This window comes from Bombus affinis, unplaced genomic scaffold (genome assembly GCF_024516045.1).
Source record: "Bombus affinis isolate iyBomAffi1 unplaced genomic scaffold, iyBomAffi1.2 ctg00000504.1, whole genome shotgun sequence".
NCBI lineage: Eukaryota > Metazoa > Arthropoda > Insecta > Hymenoptera > Apidae > Bombus > Bombus affinis.
Window position 1 is genome coordinate 6 of NW_026109148.1, and position 7,495 is coordinate 7,500.

Here is a 7,495-nt window from a genome sequence, read left to right on the forward strand (position 1 = left end):
CGCTGGAACGTTTTCTAGAAACGGAACTATGCGACGGGACGTTGGGACTTTGAAGAAGTTCGGCCGGTGCGAAAAGACCGAAAAGGTTTTTTTCGAGTTATCTCGCTTAAAAGTGTTACAAGGTAGGAATATTTTTGCATAAATGGACGTATCTCGACGTTTTACGTCGGGATTAAGCGTTTATTTGGTCGGTGGAACGTTTTCTAGAAACGGAACTATGCGACGGGACGTTGGGACTTTGAAGAAGTTCGGCCGGTGCGAAAAGACCGAAAAGGTTTTTTCGAGTTATCTCGCTTAAAAGTGTTACAAGGTAGGAATATATTTGCATAAATGGACGTATCTCGACGTTTTACGTCGGGATTAAGCGTTTATTTGGTCGCTGGAACGTTTTCTAGAAACGGAACTATGCGACGGGACGTTGGGACTTTGAAGAAGTTCGGCCGGTGCGAAAAGTCCGAAATGGTTATTTCGAGTTATTTCGTTAAAAAGCGTTATAAGGTATAATTTTTTTGACAGGGATCGTTATATCTCTATTAAATACAATCGGATTAAACATTTTTGTCGAATTTTTTGAAAAATTAGCTTCCGTCGGACTGATACGACTGGGATATTTTTGCAATTTTTTCGTTAATTAATGTTACAAGGTATATATCTTTTTACATATTTCGTGTTATTTTAACGTGTTTTAATCGATTATAAAGTTATTTTTCGTCCATAGTCGATAAAACTGTATGTTTACTGATGCAATTTTTCGGTGAAAAAAAAAATTAATTTTTTGGTAAAAATGCATTTATAATATGTTAATAATGCTTGTGGTAAAATATTTCGATGGTTGGATATCGCCTTTATATAGTAGTTATTGAACGTGCGAGCGACTAAGTTCCAGCGTCCCTTCCGAACGGTACGTTGCTACGGAGGTTTTGCACCATAAGCGCGCGGCCGCTAGCCCGACCGGCGCCGGCCTTCCGGCCGGCCCCTTGGTATCTATAAGAGAAGCGTCGAGCCGGACGGTTCGGTCGGAACAGCGCTGGGCGCGTGGCTATTCTACGGCCTCGGTTGAGAATTCAGTCACCGCTCCTCGAGTCTTAGTGTATTTTACGCTATTTCTCGACTGTTCCTCCGTTCTCGTACTGGTTTTTTTCTCTACACTGCTGCGCCGCGGGTCGAAGTCTAGGACGTAATGACCGTTAACGTGGCAAGCTTCCCCTTAGTCGGGAAGCTGGTGACCTGTGTGCACGTATTTGACAAAAGTTGGATGCGTGTGTGCTTGTACTTACGGAGTAGCCATTCTTGCAGAGACCATCGGTTGTAAGCTATTTGTAGCTGCACGATGGTCCTTTTGGCGTTCTGTAGAGTGCGTTATCTTCTGGTAACGCGTCTCTACAGAGGTGTTGAAGCTTATAAAAGAATATTCTTACGGTATGTCCAGCATGCGTATACGTGCTTTACCGCTAAGTTATATTCTACGAGAGAAGTTGGAGGAGAAAAGTTACAAACAGAAATAATTCTGTGAAGTATGAATCTTTGTATCGATATATGATGGTGAGAGAGGAGGAGAATTAAAGTGGCTGAGTGACGTTGTTACTGAACCATGGAACGTTGCTCTCTAAGTCATATTACATATATATATAAAATGAAAAGTCTCGTCGTACGGTGCTTACGTCCCACCTACGACACAGAGAGAACTTTTAAACGAAAATGCTGGTTTTTGGGAATATATTATAAGATCCCTGGTTGATCCTGCCAGTAGTCATATGCTTGTCTCAAAGATTAAGCCATGCATGTCTCAGTACATGCCGCATTAAGGTGAAACCGCGAATGGCTCATTAAATCAGTTATGGTTTCTTAGATCATACCTACATTTACTTGGATAACTGTGGTAATTCTAGAGCTAATACATGCAAACAGATTCCGACCAGAGATGGTAGGAATGCTTTTATTAGATCAAAACCAATCGGTGGCGGATGGCTCGTCTGTCCGTCCATCGTTTGTTTTGGTGACTCTGAATAACTTTGTGCTGATCGCATGGTCATCTAGCACCGGCGACGCATCTTTCAAATGTCTGCCTTATCAACTGTCGATGGTAGGTTCTGCGCCTACCATGGTTGTAACGGGTAACGGGGAATCAGGGTTCGATTCCGGAGAGGGAGCCTGAGAAACAGCTACCACATCCAAGGAAGGCAGCAGGCGCGCAAATTACCCACTCCCGGCACGGGGAGGTAGTGACGAAAAATAACGATACGGGACTCATCCGAGGCCCGTAATCGGAATGAGTACACTTTAAATCCTTTAACGAGGACCAATTGGAGGGCAAGTCTGGTGCCAGCAGCCGCGGTAATTCCAGCTCCAATAGCGTATATTAAAGTTGTTGCGGTTAAAAAGCTCGTAGTTGAATCTGTGTGTCACAGTGTCGGTTCACCGCTCGCGGTGTTTAACTGGCATTATGTGGTACGTCCTATCGGTGGGCTTAGCTCCTCGCGGGCGGTCCAACTAATATCCCATCGCGGTGCTCTTCACTGAGTGTCGAGGTGGGCCGATACGTTTACTTTGAACAAATTAGAGTGCTTAAAGCAGGCTACCTTCGCCTGAATACTGTGTGCATGGAATAATGGAATAGGACCTCGGTTCTATTTTGTTGGTTTTCGGAGCCCCGAGGTAATGATTAATAGGGACAGATGGGGGCATTCGTATTGCGACGTTAGAGGTGAAATTCTTGGATCGTCGCAAGACGGACAGAAGCGAAAGCATTTGCCAAAAATGTTTTCATTAATCAAGAACGAAAGTTAGAGGTTCGAAGGCGATCAGATACCGCCCTAGTTCTAACCATAAACGATGCCAGCCAGCGATCCGCCGAAGTTCCTCCGATGACTCGGCGGGCAGCTTCCGGGAAACCAAAGCTTTTGGGTTCCGGGGGAAGTATGGTTGCAAAGCTGAAACTTAAAGGAATTGACGGAAGGGCACCACCAGGAGTGGAGCCTGCGGCTTAATTTGACTCAACACGGGAAACCTCACCAGGCCCGGACACCGGAAGGATTGACAGATTGATAGCTCTTTCTTGATTCGGTGGGTGGTGGTGCATGGCCGTTCTTAGTTGGTGGAGCGATTTGTCTGGTTAATTCCGATAACGAACGAGACTCTAGCCTGCTAAATAGACGTAACTTATGGTATCTCGAAGGCCCCCGGCTTCGGTCGGTGGGTTTTTACTACCAACGTACAAACAAATCTTCTTAGAGGAACAGGCGGCTTCTAGCCGCACGAGATTGAGCAATAACAGGTCTGTGATGCCCTTAGATGTTCTGGGCCGCACGCGCGCTACACTGAAGGAATCAGCGTGTTTTCCCTGGCCGAAAGGCCCGGGTAACCCGCTGAACCTCCTTCGTGCTAGGGATTGGGGCTTGCAATTATTCCCCATGAACGAGGAATTCCCAGTAAGCGCGAGTCATAAGCTCGCGTTGATTACGTCCCTGCCCTTTGTACACACCGCCCGTCGCTACTACCGATTGAATGATTTAGTGAGGTCTTCGGACTGGTGCGCGGCCAATGTGATAAGCATTGCCGATGTTACCGGGAAGATGACCAAACTTGATCATTTAGAGGAAGTAAAAGTCGTAACAAGGTTTCCGTAGGTGAACCTGCGGAAGGATCATTAACGATATAACACAAAAACTTAAAGAATTTGACTTGAACACTTGAAAAATACGAAACTGTATAAGTCGGTAAGGAGCCGTACTCCTCCTATATCGACGAACCAAAGTATATACGACGTATCAACAAGCTATATACTTTAACAAAGAACAGTTAAATTCGCCCGGAGCGTGGCTTACTCCGTTGGCAAAATGATGAAAAGACATAAGGAGGAGACGACCCTCCAGCTACGAAACTATATGAAGAGAAGGTGGCACTCTCTCTCGATCATCGGGATGAAGAGATACATATATATATATATATATATATATATACATACATAAACGAATTCGAGGCGCCTGCGTGAGGTCGTACACAGAAAGACCCGCCGTCTGCGAATATTATGATTTTATAATAAAACTATAAATGGGAACTTGAGCTTTCGAAAATTAAACTTTGACACGAATATCGAACGAAAAATTACGAATGGAAACCACCCGTAAAGAGAAATGAGATCGAGGCGCTTGCGTGAGGCCGTATACAGAAAGACCCGCCGCCACGATCTCGTATTTTTTTTTTTGCGTCGTGGAGACCGTACAAACGAATAACAAAATCTCTAAAGTGCCTCGTGTCGGAGAGATCATGCTCGCCTATTCTCTTCTATGTTTCGTGGTCTGTGTTGCGTTTGCTCTCCTCCTAGCAACGGGACATCGAAGACTCCTCTTTGGGATCGAACGAAGCGACTAAAACGAGTCGACGAGAGCGAAAGTACGAGTAGCGAGTCGCGCATGTAGAAAGGATACCGACATATCTTCGAAGGTTCTCTTCGAAGATCCATGGATACCTTATGCGCGTCGACCTTTCGTCTCTTTCACCGCTCTCGGTCGTTCTCGAAACGTGCTTCCTACCCATAGGGCGTGTGTTCTTCGTATGTCGTTTTGTTCGAAATAACGAAACCACTTGTAACATACTCGTGGATCGGGTAACCTAGAACGAAAACGCATTGCGTGGATGTTGGCCCGCTATGATAATGATGATGATGACGATGACTATGATGACGATGCGTAGCAACGATTCGTAACTAGTCTAGCCGAAGTTGGTTCAGAGGGGACCGCAGGCTGTCTACCCTCGATGTCGTGAGTCGGACACCCGTGCCGTCGCTAGAGTTTTTTCAAAGCTCGGCTTCTGGATATTGGGAAGAAAGACCGCTCGAGGACGACGGCTGCGCGTGCGTCCCATCGAATTTTTTTTTTTTATACCACCTGAACGACTAAAGTTTCGTCTAGTTCGTCGCATATAACCCGTTCAGAGGGGACCGCAGGCTGTCTATCCTCGTTGTCGTGAGTCGGACACCCGTGCCGTCGCTGAAGTTTTTTCAAAGCTCGGCTTCTGGATATTGGGAAGAAAGACCGCGCGAGGTAGATGGATGCGAGTCCCATCGAATTTTTTTATTTTTTAAAAAAAACAATCACCTGAACGGAGATGTGTTCTCTTTCGTCGATTTTTCACGCTTTGAGTCGTCGCGATCGCCATCCGTTCGGAGGAGATCGCCGACTTCGAAGCCTCGATGTCGTGAGTCGGACACCCGTGCCGTCGCTAGAGTTTTTTCAAAGCTCGGCTTCTGGATATTGGGAGGAAAGACCGCTCGAGGCCGAGGGTCGCGCGAGTCCCATCGAATCTTTACATCACCCGAACGATGGAGGCGCACGCTCTTTTTCTTGAATAATTGGACGAGAGGAATGCATATCGTATTATATATACACACACACACATATATATATATATGGGCTAGCCACCGTGCGTATTTCTTCGCGAGATCGTGTGCTGCACAGAGGATTCAGAATCGGGTGTTATATCCCCGTCGTTTCCTGACGAACGGAGCTTCGATCTCGATGGTTGTTATATATCATAATGTACTTTTCGCCCGGCCGGCGGACGCGCGTATCTTCGCGCGTTCGTCGGATTTCATTTTCGAACGTTTTCGTGTCGTCGATCTTCCGGCGACTTCTGCGCGTCCGATTCCCGTTGGTCGGTCGTGTCGGATCTCGGCTTCGCTCGAACCGAGTATTAAGAGTACATGGAGTACAAGAGTTTTAAAAAATATATGAAAAGATTACCCTGAACGGTGGATCACTTGGCTCGTGGGTCGATGAAGAACGCAGCTAATTGCGCGTCAACGTGTGAACTGCAGGACACATGAACATCGACATTTCGAACGCACATTGCGGTCCACGGATACAATTCCTGGACCACGCCTGGCTGAGGGTTGCTCACGTAAACCTAAGACTGCTTGCGTTGCGTGTCGTTCCTCTCTATCTGTCTCTCTCTGTCCCTTGGTGCCTTCGACAACCCGCCGTCGTTCTTACGATACGTAGAACGTTTCAGAGTCGGAGGAAGCGCACGAAGAAGGATACGAACAAGAGCGGACGCGAGAGAACGTACGCGACGTACGAGCGATTGTTGGACGCTCGTCGGCGTTCGTCGCGGTCGTGTCGAGACCGTGCAATTCGTACGCATGCTCGATATATAAACTATCGTGTTCACGGGAGACACTACGAAACTCTACCTCTGTCTCTCTCTGTCCCTTGGTGCCTTCGACAACCCGCCGTCGTTCTTACGATACGTAGAACGTTTCAGAGTCGGAGGAAGCGCACGAAGAAGGATACGAATAAGAGCGGAGAGAACCGTCACGGACCTGCGTGAGTGCTAGCGGCGTCGTGAGTCGTCCTTTCGTACGACCGCCCGCTTATGCACCGCTTCGTGTCGGTTATCGAATATATTATATATATATATATATATATATATATATACGTAGTGTTGTCCTCGTGACCGATTTTTTTTTCATATCAGCAGATTTGCATACGTTTGCAGGTTTTCGATGAGCACGATGTCCGCGCCCCCGACGTCGTCTTAAATGAATATTATTTTGGCGAGACTGAGAGAAAGCAAATATGGGAACTCGGTCGAGAGAGGAGAGAAGGAGAACAGCCTCAGATAAAAGTAAACTTGGTAACGGTGCGGAATTTTGCCGTACAACCGTCTTTTCTTAAGACGTTTTACTCGAATAGCCCCAGGGATCTAATGCCCACTCCGTCTCTTCGTGCGTAGAGATATACTCTGCGCGAGCGACTGACAACGACGAGGACCGTCGCATCGATGGGTCGTCGTTGCGTTTAACATACTCTGTGCTTGTAATTTATCCCCGAAAGAGAGCCGTAGATCCGGGAACGCACACGTGATTTCTTCGAGCGCTGATGACTTAGGGAGATGATCCCCAGGCGTTGCGCGGAGATCGGAGAGTACGCGTTACTTGTATCGGGACGAATTTTCCCCGTCGTTCGCGTATCTCTCTGCCCGCCGGCCCTGGCCCAAAGCCACGTTCGTCGGAAATCGTAGAAATCGTGTGCGAACTAGCGCGTGTCTATGATCGGCTACGGGTGTTTTACCAAGCTCGAGGTGTTGCGCAACGTTTCCGTACCTGACGAAGATGCGCACGAGAGTCCGTTACAAAGTCGTTGGATGGTCGTCGTCGTCATGCCAGAGAGAATCTCTGGACACGTACAGGAGAAGAGATCGTAGACGAGGAAGAAGACGATCCCCTTTGGCGAGGCTGGAGTGAAACTTTGATTTAATTAAAGACGAGGTATACACGCGCGTACGACGTGATAGTCGTGCGCGCGTGTGATTTTTTTTTAAGGCAATTCGGCGCTACAAGTACTCGAAAAACAGAGAGTGTTGGTCATCCCATGCCTTTTCGGCGTCTATCGCTGGACCGCGCATCCTAACGTCGACGGTCGTCCAGTCCCCGAACACACCACAGTGTACGTCTCGCTCGCTTTTCCACTTGCGTGCGTTCCCGTGCGTTTTCGTC

The 7,495-nt window shown here is 47.4% G+C and overlaps 2 non-coding genes across 2 annotated transcripts; both read left to right on the plus strand.

The window, feature by feature from the left end:
• The first annotated feature begins 1,727 nt into the window (after positions 1 to 1,727).
• Positions 1,728 to 3,649, plus strand: LOC126928049 (small subunit ribosomal RNA). Its single transcript, XR_007716213.1, has one exon. It is a non-coding gene; the product is annotated as a small subunit ribosomal RNA (ribosomal RNA).
• A 2,089-nt stretch (positions 3,650 to 5,738) lies between these two features.
• LOC126928041 (5.8S ribosomal RNA) lies at positions 5,739 to 5,893 on the plus strand. The gene has a single exon (XR_007716209.1). It is a non-coding gene; the product is annotated as a 5.8S ribosomal RNA (ribosomal RNA).
• The last annotated feature ends 1,602 nt before the right edge of the window (positions 5,894 to 7,495 follow it).